The sequence below is a fragment of the Trichechus manatus genome, unplaced genomic scaffold (assembly GCF_000243295.1).
Source record: "Trichechus manatus latirostris isolate Lorelei unplaced genomic scaffold, TriManLat1.0 scaffold00294, whole genome shotgun sequence".
NCBI lineage: Eukaryota > Metazoa > Chordata > Mammalia > Sirenia > Trichechidae > Trichechus > Trichechus manatus.
This window is the reverse complement of record NW_004444230.1, coordinates 1080752-1100368: the sequence shown is the minus strand read 5'-3', so window position 1 is coordinate 1100368 and position 19617 is coordinate 1080752.

Genomic DNA, 19617 nt, shown 5'->3' with positions numbered 1-19617 from the left:
CTGGAGCCAAAAGGAGCTGAGGGCTAGACAGCTGCCCTCGGTGAGTCAGACCCACACAGAGGTCAAAGGAGACCATGGGGACGGAGCCCAGTTGCCTTTATTATCAAATGAATCTCATTCTCCTTCAAAGCAACCCTGGCAGGCATTCTATTATTTCCAATTTCTAGGTGAGGAAACTGAGGCTCCACATGGAGAAAATGGTGGAGTTCCTCTCAAATCCAAGTCTGTCTCACTGTGGGACCAGCGTGTAGTCCACTAGAGAGGCTGCTCCCAAGGACAGAGGGACATCTTGGTGTTGAAGGGAAAGGCCCAGACAGCCTGCTGCAGAGAGTGAGGGACGAGATGGGGGTTGGGCTGGGTGAAGCTGAGCCCCCCTCACCAAAAGAAGGAGGGGGCCAAGGGGCCAAGAGTGCTCAGAGCTGGAGGGAGAGCACTGGGCTGTGAATCAGGAGTCCCAGGTTCTAGTCCCTGCTCTGCCACAAACATGCTAGGTGTCCTTGGGTGATTACTTCCCCTCTCTGGTTCTCATCTACAGAAGGGGCAGCCCAGGTGATCTTGGGTTTCTAAGGAACATTGATGTCTAAGATTCCCAGGACAGACAAGAGAAGGCTGAGGGTGGGCAGGGCCAGAGATGGAAAGCAATTCAGAGAGGACACCACCATACTTTTCTTGAGGAAAGGATAATGGGCAGCGCCGTTGCTACAAAGGAAGGCTAGCAGTCAGACCTCTGGCAGGACTGGCAACCAGCCCCATCTTCCACCCCACCTTCTCCTGAGGAGAACCAAGGAAATTGTCCCATAAGAACCAGAGGTGCTGGTTTTGCAGTTCCCAGGGTGGAGAAGCCGCACCCTGTTTGGTTTAGTCCACCTCCACCCTGGACCCAGAGTCAGACCTTCCACAATGCCCCTGGACAGAGCCAGGGTGGAAGCCAGTGGGACAGACGCAGCCCTGCCCATGCACCCTAGCCAGAGGCGGGCAGAGACAAGAGACAGGGCGGCTTTCTGAGTTGAATGGGGGGCCTTTGTTTAGCAGCATACTCTACTGTTGGCACCATGGGAGGAAGACGCCAGCTCAGAGATCACAGGGTGGGGCCAGAGACAAGGACAGGAAGAGAGACCAGGCAGGAAGAGAGGACAGAGTGGGCAAAGGATCCCTCACCCTATCCTGTCCACACTGGTAAAAGTCTTCGAGACAGCAGCGAGGCTTCCCTTCATTCCTGCCCCCTCCTCTGTACAGCCAACCCAGCAGGCTGGCACTGGGTGCCCTAAATCCAAGACTGTCCCGGCAGAGCGTGGCCCAGGACTGACATTAAAAATAACCTCCGCCAGAGCTACACCAGTCTCCTGTCTCAGCTGGCACCCACTGGGGGCAGCCAGTGACAGGCACAGCTGGGCTGGGCTGCAGGGTGCCAAGTGTCAGTAAGACACCTGGAAACAGGGACGAGCTGGGCTGCCCAAGAGGCTGTGCTGGAGACAGGCTCAGAAACGTTGCATTTGGGTATGAGAAGAGCAGGGCAGGGCCAGAGATCCCCAAGGGGCTCCTAGGGCCAGAGGCCAGCAGCCTGTGCAGACTCGGATCATGGGCTCAGACAATGACAGAGGAAGGGGGCTATGCGCAGGAGCGGAAAAAAGAGCACGTGATTCCCACGGTGGTGGCTCCATCCCAGCCCCATCCCTCGTTGACTGTGTACCTTGGGGAAGTCACTCCATTTCCTGAAGGCTCATTGTCCTCATCTTTAAAATAGAGAGGACCAAAGAACTCCTTTCTCCAGACCCTTATGTGGATCCAACACAATCGTGACTATGGAAGCCCTCTGCCAGCAGTAAAGGCCCAGGCAAGCATCCTTCTTATATTCAACAAGCAAAGAGATGGCAGAGCAGGCAGCCAGCCCAGAGACAGGTCTGGCACGCGGGCTGGCTGCCAGTCTACTTTTTGGAGCCCAGGAGCCAGGTCAAGACCCAGGCTTCTTTTCCCTGACCCCTCAGACCAGGGCTAGGAAGGAAGCTGCCTCCCAGGCCTGGGCCAGAGCCGCGCTGGGGAGGCAGAGTTATGTCCAGGCCCTGAGAAGGGAGAGGAGCTTGGCCCAGGCCAGGTGGAGATACCGCAGCTGCCCCTCTCCCCAGTCACGTGAGCACCTCCTGCAGCCGGACTGTCTGGCCAGCCAGGCATGGACATTCCCCACATAGCAGCCCCCGGGGGAGGCTGGGCTCCGCCGGGTCACCAGCCCCCGCCCTCCCCCACTGTCTGAGATTTGGCCAGCAGTCCCTCTCAAGCACGGACAGAAAACCAGGGAGATAGACGGGACTGCTTCCCTTGAGAACCTTGCCTTCCTCCTCAGGCTGGGACTTCCCAACCAATGAGGCCTCTCCAGGAGGGAACCTCCTGCAGAGCCTGTGTCTCCCCCATCAGACTGGTCATTCCAAGAGGGCAGAGATGGAAACAGGAGCCAGCAGGACCCAGGCCCTGCGGTCAGGGTGCCCATGCTGAGGAAGGGAGAAGACAGAGAAGCTCCCGGTGAGCTTCCGCAGGAAACCCTCACTTCCAGGCTGGAGGACCGCCCAAGCTGCCGCCTGAGGACAAGCTGGGAGGGTGGGGGGCCCTCAGGCCCAGGCTGACCCAGCTGCTGTTTGTTTTCCTCCTTCTGGGCTCCTTCCCAAAGCAAACAAACCAGGGTGGGAAAATGAAGGGGATTTGTGAGAGAAGGAAGTGCCCTGGCCAAGGGGCTCGACCTGGGAAGCTCTCTGCTCCCCTGGAGAGGGATCCAGCTGGAGCTCCATTCCCTGCCAGTGACCCTCTGAGGGCAAAGTCCCAAACCGGCAGATGACCCCAAGCTGGGACACCTGGGAGTGGAAAAACAGTTCAGCCAGCATCAGGGAGCAGCAGCAAAGGGCTGACTTGCGCTGGTGACGTAACTGAATACACAAGTACCCTACGCCTGCTGCCCTGGACCACCCCCAGGGGGGCTTGGGCAGCCCGGCCCGGTGGACAGCCCACTCCTTGATGACAGCAGCGCTGACCCCAGCTGGTGGTGTCCAGGATTCTCCAGGGGGGGATTCTGCAGGGGGGGATTCTGCAGGGGTCGTTTCCTGGCCTCTCCTGAAAGAACAGGGGAGACCGACCGCTTGTTTTCACTAGTTCCCTGTACAATAGTCGCTGGAGAAAACTAGGACTTGGGTAAAGCTTTGGTAAACCTTTGTTATTGTATACTGAGCACGAGCTCATGGAGGCTAAAAAAACACAAGGATGCTAAGAAAGGAGACAGGAAAGAATTGTTCGTGGCAGTTGCCTCTTTGGAATGGGATTATGGGCAATTTCTTTTTCCTTCTCAAACTTTTCTAAACTTTTTTTTTTTTAACAATGATCGGATATTATTTTTTCAGTCAAGGGGGAGGGGGAGGCCTTGTAGTCCAATCTCCTCCTCACCCCCAAATAAGCAGCTTGTTGATAGCCCAGACCCCTCCCCACTCCCACCCCCCGCTCTGGGAAACCAGAGACTCAAGAATCTGCTGTCTCCATAGTGGGGAGAGAAATGGGGACAGAGAGACACAGGCCGTGTGAACCCACACACAGGTGACAGAAAGCCGAGCTTCCTGCCCGAGGGCCTGCAAAGGCCGAGATGCCAGAAGGTTGAGCAAAGGAAAGTGGTCAGAGAGCTTTCTCTTCAGGCCTGGCAAGGAAGTTGTTGGAAAATGGGTCAGTCCGTGCCCACGGACCTCCCCCAGAATCAGCAAAGTCCCAGGAGAGAGGCCTCATGGTGTCACTTGCAGGGACACAAATCCTGGTGACCTGGCCCAGCCACACCACTCTTTCTCTTTGCAGGGGTCACTGGGCCAGCCTGGTCATGGATACCTGCCCCTCTCACTGCCATGCCTCTCTTCTGCCAAAAGACATAACACTAAGAGTTTCCCTGGGGAAGTCAGCACAACTGGACTAAACCAAAGCTAAGAAGTTTCCTGACCACAATCAAACATTTTGAGGGATGGAGTAGCAGGGGTAGGGGTCTGGGGACCATGCTTTCAGGGGACATCTAGGTCAAGTGGCATAACAAAGCTTATTTAAGAAAATGTTCTGCATCCTACTTTGGCGAGTGGTGTCTGGGGTCTTAAAAGCTTACAAGCAGCCATCTAAGATGCATCAATTGGTCCCAACCACCTGGAGTAAAGGAGAATGAAGAACACCGAAGACACAAGGAAAGTATTAGCCCAAGAGACAGAAAGGGCCACATAAACCAGAGACTTCATCAGCCTGAGACCAGAAGAACTAGATGGTGCCCGGCTACCACCAATGACCACCCTGACAAGGAACACAACAGAGTCCCGGTTGGAGTAGGAGAAAGGTGGGGTGCAGAACTCAAATTCTAGTAAAAAGACCAGACTTAATGGTCTGACTGAGACTGGAGGAACCCCAGAAAGCAAGGCCCCTGGATTCTCTATCAGCCCAGAACTAAAACAATTTCCGAGGCCGACTCTTCAGACAGGGATTGGACTGGACTGTGGGACATAAAGTGATACTCGTGAGGAGTGTGCCTCTTAGCTCAAGTAGATACATGAGACTAAACGGGCAGCTTTTGTCCGGAGGTGAGATGGGAAGGCAGAGAGGATTAGGAGCTGGTTGAATGGACATGGGGAATCGGGTGGAAAGGAGGAGTGTGCTGTCACAGTACGGGGAGAGCAATTAGAGTCGTATAACAATGTATTATGAATTTTTGTATGGAAATTAAAAAATAAAATAAAATGTCATATCTAGAAGTCAGAAAAAAAAAGTTTCCCTGGGGACCCCAGCAGACCTCAGACTCACCCCACAGGTGCAATTCCTGCTGGCCCTCCCCCAGCTCACATGGAGGGGGCCCTGCTTCATCCGCTTCAGAGGAGAGCCAACCCTGAGCCCCCATCTCTCCTTCTTACTCTTTTTCAACTCAAGATCTTGTCTCTAACAGACAGGAAGTCCTTCTTCCTGTCTAACCTTCATTCCTTCTAGAAGAGCGTCTGTCCCAATGGCTCCGGTGTCCTCAGTGGTGATAGAAAACTGCAAGCCCATCACTCTCTTAACAGCAATCAGCCAGGACTGAGTTGATGCTTCCCCTCTCTGTCACAACATACCTCTCAACCTTCTCTTCTCTGGAATCAATTACCCCCATGCCTAGAGTCCCCTCTTGACCTCAAGGGATCTGGAAGCGCAGTGGTGGTAGGCTCAGCACCCAGACTGCTGCACCGCCTACAGGATTTCCCACACCCTGTTTCCCAGGCCTGTTCTAGTGTTAAGTGCCCCATTGACAGAGGTGCCAGGACCAGGCAGGTCTGAGAACAGTCTGACACCAGCTACTTCCTGAAGAACCAACACTCTGGCTGACAGACAGCACCCATGACCCCCACTCCCATCATTGGAAAGGCCCATATCCCCAGCCCTCAGGGTGCCCAGGATCCAAAGCAGAGGTCAGCCAGCCATGCCCCACCCCGTCCCCAAGAGCAGCCTGGCAGCCCCACCTGGCACAATCCAGCAGGACATTAGCCCAGGCCTAAATCTGCTCTCATTTCTTTCCACGCCCCAGGGAGCAGCCCCCACCCCACCCCTTTATTTTGGCACAGCCCCAGCCCCCAGCAAAGCAGGCAACTCCCACTTCCTACACAGGGACAAGCCTAAAACAGCCCAGGGTTCTGCCCAGTTGGAAGGCAGGAGACGGCAGCAGCTTTGACCCCTGCCCTGGCCAAGCCCTGCACCTCCACCACAATCCCTGGTCTTGGGACATAGTCCCCCCTCCACCAGGAACTAAAAACCAAGCCACAAGGGCACTTTCAGATGGCTGGAGGCTGGAACATGAGTCACCCCCAGCTGATAAATCTGCCCACCACCCACACACACCTTTCTGGGCCTTTCTGAATTCTCCAATCTCCCAAGTAGAGGCTCTCAAAAAGGGGCAGCAGGAAAATTCTTCCCAGAGCTACAGTGGAGTGATAAGGCAGGACGAGCTCTGGGCTTGGAGCTGGAGGACCCAAATACCAGTCCCAGCCCTGCTTGGGTCTCCTGTGCAACCTTGAGCAAGTTCCTTAACGTCCCTGAGTTTCAGTTTCCTCATCTGTAGAATGGGGATAATGCACCTGCCTCTAAGGATCACTACAAGTATTAAGTGAGAACTGTTCGTGAAAGTGCTTTGTATCTAGAATCTGCATAGTCCTCCTTGTTCTTTAAGCTACCATTTATCAAGCACTTACTGGGTGGTGGTGTTGCTGTTAGGTGCCATCCAGTCGGCCCCTGACTCATGGCAACCCCAGGGATTGGACTATCATGACCCATAGATTTTTCATTGGCTGATTTTTGGAAATAGATCACCAGGGCTTTCTTCCTAGTCTGTCTTAGTCCGGAAGCTCTGCTGAAACCTGTTTAGCATCATAGCAACATGCAAGCCTCCACTGACAGACGGGTAGTGGCTGTGCATGAGAAGCGTTGGCCAGGATTAGAACCCTGGTTTCCCACATGGAAGGCAAGGATTCCACCACTGATCCACACTGCCCTCACTTACTAGGCAGGTAGTTATTATTATCCCCTTTTACCTAGGAGGTCACTGAGGCTCAGAGGGGTGAAGTGATTGACCAAAGCCACATAGGTACTGAGTGACAAAGCTGGGATTCAAACCCAGCTCAGCTCACCCCTAATCCCTGTGCTCAGAGTTGCCCCACTATAACACCACTCCAAATAAACAAGCCCTCTGTACACTAGTCAATTGTCCCAGCTCACTCCAAATGGGATCCTCTCCCTAATTCCTCCCAGGTCCTGTATAGACACTCCCTTCCCCGCAGCTGTACTCGCCTCCAGGGGCCTCCAGGAAGGAAAACAGGCTCCCACCCTGACCTGCTTAGGCCTACACACTGCTTTCTCAAAGCCTCAGTACTGGCAGCCCTACCAGAGGTTCCAGAGGGGATGGGGTGGAGCTGGGGTGCTCAGTGGGGATGGAGGGTGGAGAGGGCTCATGTCACTCTAGCAAGAAATGACTAATCAGCTCCTACCGTATTTATTCCTCCTCTCTCCTCTAACATCCCCCTCCCCTCCAGTAAGTAGCCAGTTTTCATGGGGCACCTCACAGCAATGCTTCCAGATTAGCTAAACTAATCAGTCAATGTAATTACCATGCCTTCCCCTTCTCCACCTTGGCACTGAGAGGAGGGAAAACAGGTTATTTTGGCCCAAACTCCATGCCCCTGTGGCTCTCAGGGGTGCACTAGCCACTACCAGAGAAGGTCTGGGGTTCCCTCTCCACCCTCCTGCTCAGCCCCGGGCACCCTATCTACCAGAGCATCTTGCGGTGGCGGCAGCTGGGTTCCCAGATCTGATTCCCTCCTTCCCTAACTCTCCCATACACAACCATGAAAGAGGGGGTCCCCGTGGAGTCAGGGCAAGCCAAGTGATGTTCCCCTCCACCCTCCCCTGCTTGCCACGACTGGGGAGAGCCTGGCGCTTATGTTCCCCTGTCCCCCAAGGAGGCTGGGCTCCAAATTCCTGCAAAAAAGACCACACTTTAGATTTTTGAAAAGACAGTGTTGAAAGCCTGGTAGAGAGAGATCTCCAACTTGGGCCAGAGGGGGGGTCTCTCAGGAAATGGGGGGGGGGGGCTAATGCAGCTCTGCCTAAAGGAACCTAGTACTGAAGAAACATTTCCCCCAAAAGCCTTCCTCTTAGCCCACTTTACCCATCAAAATCTCTCAGGAAAGGGGGGTGGGTGGGAGAGGACTGCACAAGCTTCCAGAAAGAACGCACTTTCATAATTCAGAAATCAAATCGACAGCAAGCCTCCCTGCTCCAAGGTCTTCTGCCTCAATTACCAGCCAGCTAAACTGTGGGGGATGGGGTGTAGAAAGAAATCGAGAACAGTCACTCCCCCCACCCCCTCAGTTTGCCCCGCCCCGCCCCGCCCCGCCCCGCCCCCATTCCTGAGGTACGGGGGTGGAAAGCAGAGCTTGGGAGGGAGGGCTACTAGCCCAAGCCTCCTCTGAAGGGGTGTGGTGGTCCCCGGAGGCAGGAAAAGAAGGAAGAAGCTGCTTCCCCTTTGGCCCACACCCCCCACCCTGGCCCCCACCTCAGGCCCCAGGAGGCCAGCAAACAGGATGAGGGGGGGCGGGCAGGGACGACAGGCTGGGTCAGCCTGGGACCAGCTGGGGGACGGGGCTTTGTGCCCCGCAAGAAGGACCTTCTAAGTCTGCGGGACGCTCTGGGCAAGGAGGCAGCAAAGCCCCCAGAGAAAGCTTCCCTCTGGAATACTTCCTCCTGGAAAGTTTGCTTTGGGTGATTTTTCCAATAATAAGAGGTTAGAGAAGAGTAGTCCTGTTCCCGTATCAATACTCTGGGAGTCGCAGCTACTGAAAACTGGGCCAGGTGACCCCTCTGCCCTGAAACCTCTACCCATGCACAGACCCCCTCCGCTCAGATCCCCGACCGAGCCACTGGAGGCGGACACCAGCTGGGCGCTGAGCCGGGCCCTGCATCAGCCCCATTGTCGCCCCATCCCACCTCCACTGGGGGAGCCACAGCCCGGCACCCACCGGAGCGGAGGGAGGCGCCCCAGGTACACTACCGACCAGGCTCCTGCAGCGGGAGGGCAGGGCCTCTGGCCTCCGTGCGCTCACCTACTCTGCAGGTGGGGGCCGCGTCTCTCTGGGAAAATGTGCGCTCGGCCCCCACAGTTGGGCAAGCCGGGCGCAGACAATAGGGCTCCACCCAGGCCTGGGGGAGTAGGGAGAGAGAGCAAGCGAGGATGATGCGTGGGGTGGGGTGAGGGTGGCCCCAGAGAGACCAGCGGCAGCAAGTTTCCCAAACGGTAAATTCCTGACAGCTGAATGAGCACTGGGACGCAAGCGGAACAGGTCAAAGTCTCCCCCAAAAGCTCAGGGCGAGAGTCAAGGACCTGGCGTTGGGCGGGCTCCTCGGACCGGAGGAAGACGCGACCCTGGAAGCACCTGCCCTGATCCCTCCCGGCCCTTCTTTCATCTCTGGATCCCGAAGCCCCCAGTCGCGCCGGGCCGGAATCTCGCCCTCCCTTAGTCTCCGCGCCCAGGACCCCAGCGCGCCCCCTGCCGCCGGTGCAGGGTGGCGCCCTCTGCCGCCCGCCCTCACCTGCCCTGAAACTACTGGCACCCTCTGGCTTCTCGCCGCCCCTTCCCTCGCCCCAGCGATCCCTGTCCCCGATCGTCAGCACCTGTGTGTGAGCCTGGCTGGGCCGGGTCGGGGTCGGGCCAGGGTAGGGGCCGGCGCGGGCAGCGAACTGAGATCGGCGCGCTCGGGCGGCGGCCGCTCCGGACTCTGGCCAAGGCAGCAACTCAGTAACGGAACAAAAGGCGAAGGGACCTGACAGCCAAGCCACGCCTCTCGCCCCTTCGAAGCTCCACCCCCTAGGAGACTCCCACCCTCTGATGCGAGCTCACTGGCTGCTTTGCCTGACTGTCCCGTCGAGGGGCGGAGCCTCGCTCCCAGGCCTTCAACAAGGCCGCCTCTGTTTATCGACTCTCCATTGGCCCCAGGGACTGCCAGTCGCCTCTGGGGACGGACTCCAACTCGAGGTGCCATCCCAGCTCCGCACCTATTGGCTGAAAGAGGCTTACTTCTTCTTGATTGGCCAAGAAACTGTCAGTAAGAATAAGTAAAGAACCAATGGGAGGGACGGGGTGTGTCTTGCCCCACCCCAGCTCTGAGCAGGTAAGACTCATGATTCTCCCTTCCCCCTACCTGTCCAACAGGTGAGTCAGAGGGCGCCCTGGGAAGAGGACAGACGCCTTCACTGGCCAGCTAACTCAGCGTCAGGCATGAAGCTTCTTTAGGCTTATTCACCTTTGCCCCAAAGTAGTAAAAACATATTTTCATAGCATTTCATAGGGCACTTTGCTGGGCTGGACTTTTTTTTTCCCCCTAAAGGTGGAATGCTCATGGAATTTAGAATTAGTAGGCCGGGTCTGGGTTCTGCCACTTGATGGCTATATGATCTTAGACAAGTTATTGCACCTTTAGCCTGTTTCTCCTCATCTGTAAAATGCGTACATTATGTCTATCTCATTAGAGTGTGTGGGGAGTAAATAAAGTAAGGTTTGTGAAAGGACTTGGATAACTGCTAAATGTTAGAATCTAAATTCCTGTTATGGGTTTTTTAATTCTCACAACAATTCTGGAAAATTACTAGTACAACAAAACTATCCTCATTTTAAAGAGGAGAAAACTGAAGTTCAGAGAGGTCATAAAATTAGAAAATGCACATCCAAAGCTAGAACCTCTTCTAATTACAAGGCCCACCAAACCACAGGTTTACCTGGTAGAATAATAGTGTAGACATAAAATACCAAAACAATAAAGAAAGAGTGGGAAGAGACAAAAACAAACACTTGGAGAGACATTGAAGAGCAATTTTTTGGGACAAAGATAAAGTATTGGTGTGTGTTAGCTATCCAGTGCTGCTACAACAGAAATACCACAAATGGATGGGTTTAGCAAAGAGAAGTTTATTCTCTCACAGCGTAGGAGGCCAGAAGTACAAATTCAGGGTGTTGGCTTCAGGGGAAGGCTGTCTCTCTCTGTTGTCTCTGGGGGAAGGTCCTTGTCATCAGTCTTCCCCTGGTCTAGCAGCTTCTCAACACAAGGACCCCAGCTCCAAAGGGCACGCTCCCCTCCTGGTTCTTCATTCTTGGTGGTAGGAGGTCCCTCTCCTCTCGATTTTCTCTTATATCTCAAAAGAGAGTGACTCAAGATACAACCTAATCCTGTGGTTGTGTCCTGCCTCATTAACATAGCTGCCTCTAATCCTACCTCATTAGCATCATACTCAAAAACCAAAGGAACCCATTGCTGTCAAGTTGATTCTGACTCATAGCTTTCCTATAGAACAGAGTGGAACTGCCCCGTAGGGTTTTCCAAAGAGCAGCTGGTGGATTTGAACTGCTGACGTTCTGGTTAGCAGCAGAGCTCTTAACCACTATGCCACCAAGGCTACATTAACATCATAGAGGTCAGGGTTTACAACACACAGGAAAATCACATCAGATCACAAAATGGTGGACAACCACACAATACCGGGAATCATGGCCTTGCCAAGTTGACACACATTTTGGGGTGACACAATTCAATCCATAACATGGTGTAAGGAGACTTTGGTGGATTTGGAAGAAATCAGGCAGCAGAATTCAATCCATAACATGGTGTAAGGAGACTTTGGTGGGTTTGGAAGAAATCAGGCAGCAGATTTAAAGAAAGTCAATCACTGGCATAGCAGAAACGGGCAGTGAGCCCCTCTGTGGTGGAGGAGCCTGGGCTCTTCAGATAGAACTTCCCAATAGGCAGGTTAAGAAGACCAGGGTACAGTGTTTCCTTTCTGTGACTGATAAAATGAATGCCTGCTGGTAGCTGCACAATATGTCAGGGATCCTGCAGACATTCATTCATAAATATTGAGTACCAACTCTATGCTACGTGCTGGGTTAGATCCTGCTGACAAAATCTACATGATCCCAACCCTCAGAGAGTTCACAGAAGTTAAGTTTAACCAGGTCATCTAACCTGGCCTGTGTATGTGTATGTTGGCAGGAGGGAGGGGGAGTGGTTGCTCAGGAAAGAACTCCCCCCCCAAAAAAAACTGTATAGCCCCAAAGCTAGCACACACAGGATGGGGCTGGGTGAAGGTACCCCAGCGGCATTTGTGACCACTTTCCCCCAGAGAAGCCATTATAGCTAACTTTCTCCCTTCTGAAGCTTGTGCCATCCAAGAAGTCTTCCTGTAGGGGGCCAGGGAGAACATCAACGTGCCTGAACACATGCCAGGGCCACTGCCTTTTGCCTAGCTTCCCATACCACCCCTCCAGCCAATCTCAGTATCTTTACCCCTATCTTGCCCCACCCACTCACCTGCTTGCCACCCTGCCACACAGTGCAGGGGCCAGCCCAAGGCTTGGGAGGGAAAGAGCTCAGAATCCTAAGTTGTCACTGCTGTCAAAGGATATCACTTCCTCTCCCACCTCTCCTGTCCACCTTCCCACCCCTGCACGCACACACACACACACACACACACACACACACACACACACACACACACACACACACTTCCCAGACCAAAGCCTGGTTTAACTCTCTCCTTTTTCTCCTGACTTCAGCATATAAGTAGGGTAGGGCTGGCTGACTGCAGAAGGGTGGAGGAGCCTGGATGGAGTGGAGGGGCAGAAATAAGGCTTCAGAGAAAGTGTGTGTGTGCACGGCATGTGTGTGCCTTCCCAGCAATGTTCCCTTCGTGTCTCACCCTGGAACATGCTGTAACACGCCAGCCTCAAAGCTAAGCACCCAGGCTGGGGCTGGGTAGAGGCACCTGCAAGAGCAGCAGGGAAGACTGGGATAAGAGCTGTGCCCTGCTCCCAGATCAGGAATGCTCTGCATGTTTACAAAGCACCTACTATGTGCTTGTCAGGCACTGGGGACACGGAAAATAGTGCTTACTAAAATCAGCTGTCTGTATAGGGGATTTGGTCTCATGGGGGAGGTGATGTGCAGGTATAGGGAAGGAGGTCACTGTGACCACAGGCTCCTCAGGAAGACTGAGCGAAGTGAAGGAAAGTCTGCATGGCCATCATATCCAGTTCCCTGCCTCCAAGCCTTTAAAGGCAGGGATTTCTCTTCTTGATAAATCTCTCGGAAAGGAAGTTCTCCATTCTCCCTTAGTCAGTGCCCTTGTCTCCTTATTCTAACGTGGGAAGTTCCTTCTAATGTCAAGCCTAACTCATATTCTTGCAGTTTAAACTCATTTCTTTTCCCCAGAGCTCCAGGGCCACCACAAACACGTGTTTAACTCAACCTTGCAGCTTTTTGGGGCCTCAGAGTAAAGAATGAGAAGGCACCAAGGTGGCCCATCCCAAGCTGCCCCAGAGACAGAAGTAAATGGCCAAGAGGGGTCCAAGGAGGGGCTGTCAAGAGGGAGCAGAACTGGTAGTGGAGGAGGAAGGCGCTTCTCTTGGGGAAGGTGTACAACAGCCAATGTCCAGACAGCCACACTACCCTGCCTCAGCTTATCTCACTTCCCCTCATCCTCCAGGAGGTCTCTGGGCCATATAAGGAGGTGGAAGAGTGTCTGTTCTCTGTCCAAACACAGCCCTTTCCCTGCAGGGCCCATTCCCCAGACAGAGGCAGATAGAGATTTAGATCTGCACAATCCACACACCCACACATCCACACAGTCCTCCACACTCACACCTCAGGGACGCACTCATGGACACACTCATGAACGCAGACTCAAACATATGAACACCTGACACATTAGTTTTCTTCCCCCCCACCCCCCACCACACACTCACTCCCTTCTCCTCTCCAGCCTAAGGTAGCCTAAGGGTTGACCACCTCTATAAAGGGAGGCCGAAGGTGAACAGATGGGCTGTCAAACTTCAGGCTAATCCAGTACTAGTTGTCATGGCATTGACTCCGACTCATGGCTACCCCATGTGTGTCGGAGTAGAGCTGGGCTCTGCAGGATTTTCCATGGCTGATTTTTCAGAAGTAGGTTGTCAGGACTTTCTTCCGAGGTGCATCAGGGTGAACTGGAACTGCCAGCCTTTCAGTTAGCAGCAGAGTGCATTAAGCGTTTGTGCCACTGTCACCCAGGGACTCCTCAGGCTGATGATGGTACTTTTAATCACATTGGAGCCTTTCACCTGGCTTTTCAGCAGAAGCAAAAGAGAACAGACAACTGGAAGTTCTTCCTGGGTGGCAGAGATTGAATCAAGGCAATATAAAAAGCTAGTGACGTCTCTCAGCCCAGGGGCAGAGCCACCCTTAGACCTGGGGAAGAGGGCTCCTGTCCTGGTCCTGCCTTCAGAAGGCCCCCCTCTGGTCCTCCTGGGGTTGTGCCCCTTCACACAGGGCAAAGGGATAAGCCCACACAGAGTTCAGACCTCTCCCTTCTAGACCACACCTCGGTACCCAAAACTCAGGATCCCTTGCCCAGCACTGACTCGGCTTTCAGGGCCTGTGGACCTCTTATTCTGGCCCTTCCTCCAAGAAGGACAGTAGCATCATAGCTGGTATGTACACACTTAAGCCAGAGAGTGATAAGCATGGCAGTTATTCTGGGGAAGGGGAGTTGGACAGAGCATGGACATTCGAGCTGGGCTGTCTACATCCATTATATTTGCTGGAGGCCCTTCCCAGTGCAGGCAGAGCCAGGGGTGAGAAGGGAAGGGGAGGTGGCCCTGAGGCTGAGGGGCTGGGGGCCAGGGACCAGTTCTCCTGGGGTTGTCATATGCTGAGAAGGAGTGTGAGAATTCTAAATTCCATCCTGACCTTTTAGGTCCTTGTAGGAGTATACTCATCAAGATACATCCTATTTAACATAGTTGTTTGCTTAATTTATAACTTAAATGTTTAGACCTACCGTATGCGGGCCTCCATTTGCCATCTTGTCCCTGTCCACTGGTGTTAGGGGTAGGATGACTCAGGGTGACCCCTTCAGGGCCAGAGGAGACGACAGAGCTGCAGAAGCACCCCCCTGGGCTCCCAAACTCTTCTGGCTGGAGTGAGTCCAAATATTGCCTGGAGCCAGGAACAGAGGAGGGAACAGTGCAAGGCCTTGGGGAGGGGGTCCTGTCCTTTTTGCTGCCCTTTGTCCAGGGGAGGCGCCTCAAGGCCAGAGGCTGCCTACGCTGCTGGTCCTGTGGGTGTGTGCCTGCCGGCAGTCCCAGGGAGGGCCCTTAATTACAGAGGTAGCTCAAGCAACACTTTCCTGCAAGGAATGTGGGCGGGGATGGAATGTCAAAGGGAAACTGGGAGACAAGAAAACTGAGATAGTACCGGACAGAAATAGCACAGCCCAGGCCAGGGGCTAGTGGTGGGGGCAGAGGCTGGAGGAGGGTCAGGACCTCTGCAGAGAATGTCTGTCCCTGGTTGCCCTGCTTACCGACCTCAGAATCCCCCCTGGTGCAATTCCAGGACTCAGGTGCCCAACAGGGCTGGCTCCAAGCACCAGATTGTATTCTGGTAGTGGGTTTCCCTGGCTCTTTGGGGAGGGGGGCGGAGGGGGGGAGCAAGACTTCACCACCTGAGTCACCTTTTTCCTGCTCCTGGGCCTAGTGCCCCCACGCACAGACTGACGCAGCTGGGGCCCCACCCCGCCCTGCCAGCCCGCCTGCCCCTCCTCCCCCCCCCCCCCAAAAGCCAGGAGAGATGCCTGCCCTGACAGGCCCCCTTCCCACTCCCACACCCCTCCCCACCATACACGCACAGAGAAGGGACATGGACGGGAATTTCTCTGCCACCTGTGGAGAATCCTTGGAAAGAAGAAATAGGCTAATCAGAGCCGCCTTCCTTGTATAAACGGGGAAACTGAGGCTGCAGCGAGGAGAGGGGCTTCCCTAAGGTCACACAAGCAAATTGCTGGTGGGGCTGCTGGGACTTGGACCTTTGTCCCATGTCCACCAGCCCACTTCTCCTACCTCTTTAGGTCTCTTTCCACCCCAACAAAGGTAGGGTGCAGTGGAGAAAGAGATGAGGGACAATTTTGCAGAAAGTCGCTTGAGGTGTGACTTCTGGACAACCTTGGGGTTAGAGACCCAAGACTGGGGCTAGGGTAGAGGTGGGGCTGCAGGACCCGCTCAGGGTGGAATAACTCAGGCTGACTTCCTCTAAGCCAGCTAATGGTGCCACCCAGAGCCACAGTAATCAATTATGCAAAGAGACCCCCGCCCCCACCTCCCTGCCTTCCTCCCTGGACTGGCTGCCCTGGACTCAGGGGCCAGGACTAAGAGGCCCTGGCCTAGTACATTAATCCCATCTTCCCCAGCCCCATCCCGCAGCCACCAGGGAATTGAGAGTTGAGATCCTTGAATATTTCATCAGCACTTCAGCCTCCAGTTGAAGAAGCAGCCAACTTAGAGCTCATGGATAATTTATGGCCCCAGCAGAGAACCTGGAACTAGTGAGGGGGAGGGGCAGGGCACATGGGGTAGGGGGAAGCATGGACTGGGCGGGGCCATTGATAAAGGGTGTTGGAGAGGAGCCAGCTGGATCCAAAGTGTGTATGAGGTGGGGGAAAGCTCCAAGGCCAGGGACATTTTCCATGTTTGAGAATACCAATGTATTTAAAAAAAAAAAAAAAATTATCAAAATAATTATGCTAGAGGTTAAAGTCATTTGACAAGAATTTTCTGACTTCAGTCCTGTCCCTGTGTCTCTGTGTGTATGTATAACCTCATTTGGAGATAACAAAAATATTTAAATGGGAGGTCTATGGCTGAGAGGCCGCAGAGCACAAAGGGTCCCCTGATCCCTATACCTGCTGTGCCAGCAGAGAGAGGCAAGACTCCCACTTAGAGTGGCTGAGCCCCGCTCCTTTCCAGCCTCCTCTTTCAGGAAGGCCACAAGGATTTAGCTAAATGGTCAAGGGAAAAGGAGGGAATCTGGCTTGGCCATCCCTTACTTTCCTCCAGAACATAAATCACACCCTTCTAAAAGAAAGATAGAAAAGGTAACCCAAGATGGCAAATGTCAAGTTTGGCCTCTTCTTTGTGAGTGACTTCCCTTAGTGAGTTCTTCCACTGAGTCAAAGGATCAAGTATACATAAGTGGGGAAGATGGGTAAACGAGTAGGCATACCCGCCCCCTTACCTCAGTTTCCCCACCTGAGTCATGGTATGAGAGGCACTCCCACCCCAAGGGCTGTTTGGGGACAGAAGAGATGCTATCCAGGCACCCCGGTGCCAACTGGGACCCACGCAGGTGGTGATTATGGGGTGATGTGTCCACAGGTCGAGCCTGGGGTTTGGGCTTGGGCTGGGTCAGGTGGGCCGCCCAGGCCCCCAGCATACTCTGATCTAATCCCTGTGTCATCTTGGAGCTTGATCATGGGAAGGGAGCAGGGCAGGGCTGTGCCAGTGAGCTCAGAGTGAACCCTGGCCCTAGGGGCCCAACCTACCCTCTCTGGGCCTCAGTTTCCCCATCCATGAAATTGGGGCCATCTGCCAGGGCTGTCCTTGGAGAGAAGTTGCAAGGGCGGGCCTGGATGAAGGCCCCAGAGTGGGGAAGCTGTGGGGGCTTAGGCCCTGGGGCTGCTAGGATCTCCCCAGTCAGGCTGAGCTGTTGGCTCCAGTACTAGCTGGACACAGCCTTCTAACACTGGAAGGGACCACTCTTTGTCCCCAGGGGAGACTACTCTCTCAGAGACAGGGAGCAGCAGGGAAGGACTTTAAGAACTATTTGCCAAACCTAAAGAGGGAATTTCTTCCTTTGGAATTTATTGGGAGCCTGTGGGACTTCCCCTTCTCCTGGCTGCCACCTCTCAGGATTCAGGGAGGGGCTGGACTAAGTGACCCCAGCAAGTCTGTCTCAGACTTCCTAACATCCGGCATCCGGCCCAATCCCAGGGAGCTAACAATGAGGGGGAGGGGGCCTGGAATCAGGCCTGAGGGTGCTTGCCTGCTCACTCCCCTCCCTCCCTCCCTCTCTTCCTTCCTTCCTCCGTTCTCAAACTGCTTGCCTCCCTCCCTCAGTGGGCTGTGGCACTGGGGGATTTGGCTCCACACCGGCCCCCACCTTCCTCTCCTGGGCCCCAGCTGACAGCCTAAAGGGACAAGGCCAACACCAGAGACCAAAGCATTCTCTCCCTTCTGTGAGCAGCAGTAATTTGGGGAGAAAAGGATCAAACCCAGCTCAGCCACCAACCACCTGGAGGAATCTTGGACAAGTTGCTTCTCATTCCTCAGACTCACTTTTAACAAGGGAATGGATATCTAGGTTGTAAGACTATTTTGCACGTTATCAATTGCTTGTCAAGTGCTTGGCACATAGTAGGTACTCAATCCATTAGTAGTAATGCCTTCCCTAGGGTGGGGTCTTTCTGGGTCCAGGACACTGCTGTGGAATCATTCTGAGCCTGGCCCTATTGTGTGAAGTTCGTCTCAAGTGCCCTTCTAGCCATCCCTAACCTTCTACCCATTCTACAGATGCTGGAGCTGATGAGGTGGTGGGCTGGGCTGTGGAGGGCCAGGTGAGGAGCTGGGCCAGGTGAGACAGAGATGGAGAGGAGTGAGGGTGGCTGGGCTGGGAGGGGTTGGAAGACTGAGCTGGAGGGCCCCAGAGGGCCCACGCTGGGACTTGGTCTCACCGGTTTGGGGAGCCAGCTAGGCAGTGGGGAGACGCTGGCATCAGGGAGAGGCAGGAGGGGTTGGCGGCTCCCTGGGAAAGAGGAGGTAAGGCACGCCTGACCTGACTGGGAGGGGTCAGCTCAAAGCCTGGATGGGGGCAGGGTGCCTAGAGAGTGGCAGGCCTTCTGCTCCCAGGGAACATCCCCCTCCCTCTCTCACACACAGACACCAAACTCAGATGCACACGCAGACACACACATCTACACACTCACTTCAACTGCAACTACTCAGCTCTCCCCATCCCTCGTATTGTTGTTAGGTGCCATCAAGTCGGTTCCGACTCATAGTGACCCTGTGTGCAACAGAAGAAAAACACTGCCTGGTGTTACACCATCCTCACAATCGTTGTTATGCTTGAGCCCATCGTTGCAGCCACTGTGTCAATCCATTTTGTAGAGAGTCTCCCTCTTTTTCGCTGACCCTCTACTTTACCAAGCATGATGTCCTTCTCCAGAGACTTGATCCCTCCTGATAACATGTCCAAAGTATGTGAGACATAGTCTCACCATCCTTGCTTCTAAGGAGCATTCTGGTTGTACTTCTTCCTAGACAGATTTGTTCGTTCTTTTGGCAGTCTGTGGTATAGTCAATATTCTTCGCCAACAATTCAAAGGCGTCAATTCTTCTTCAGTCTTCCTTCATGCATATGAAGCGATTGAAAACACCATGGCTTGGGTCAGGCTCACCTTAGCCTTCAAGGTGACATCTCTGCTTTTCAACACTTTAAAGAGGTCTCTTGCAGCAGATTTGCCCAATGCAATGTGTCGTTTGATTTCTTGACTCCTGCTTCCATGGGTGTTCATTATGGATCCAAGTCAAATGAAATCCTTGACAACTTCAATCTTTCCTCCATTTATCATGATGTTGCTTATTGGTCTAGTTGTGAGGATTTTTGTTGTCTTTATGTCGATGTGTAATCCATACTGAAAGCTGTGGTCTTTGATCTTCATCAGTGCTTCAAGCCCTCTTCGCTTTCCGCAAGGTTGTGTTATCTGCATATCGCAGGTTGTTAATGAGTCTTCCTCCAACGTTGATGCTCTGTTCTTCTTCAGAGTACAGCTTCTCGGATTATTTGCTCAGCAGACAGATTGAACAGGTATGGTGAAAGGATACAACCCTGACGCACACCTTTCCTGACTTTAAACCACCAGTATCTATCTGTTCTGTTTGAACAACTGCCTCTTTTTTTTTTTTATTCTTGTAATTAAATGAAGTTTACATTTCAAGTTAGTCTCCCATACAGAATTTTTTTTTAACATACGTTGTTATGAGATCCCAACCGCTCACCCCATTCTGCGACAGCACACTCGTCCCATCCGCCCCTGAGTCCCCATGAATATTCAACCAGCTCCTAACTCTCTCTGCCTTCCCATCTCACCTCTGGACAGAAGCCGCTCCTCTGGTCTCTTGTATCTACTTGACTGAGAGGCACATTCTTCACAAGTATCACTTTATGTCCCACAGTCCAGTCCAATCC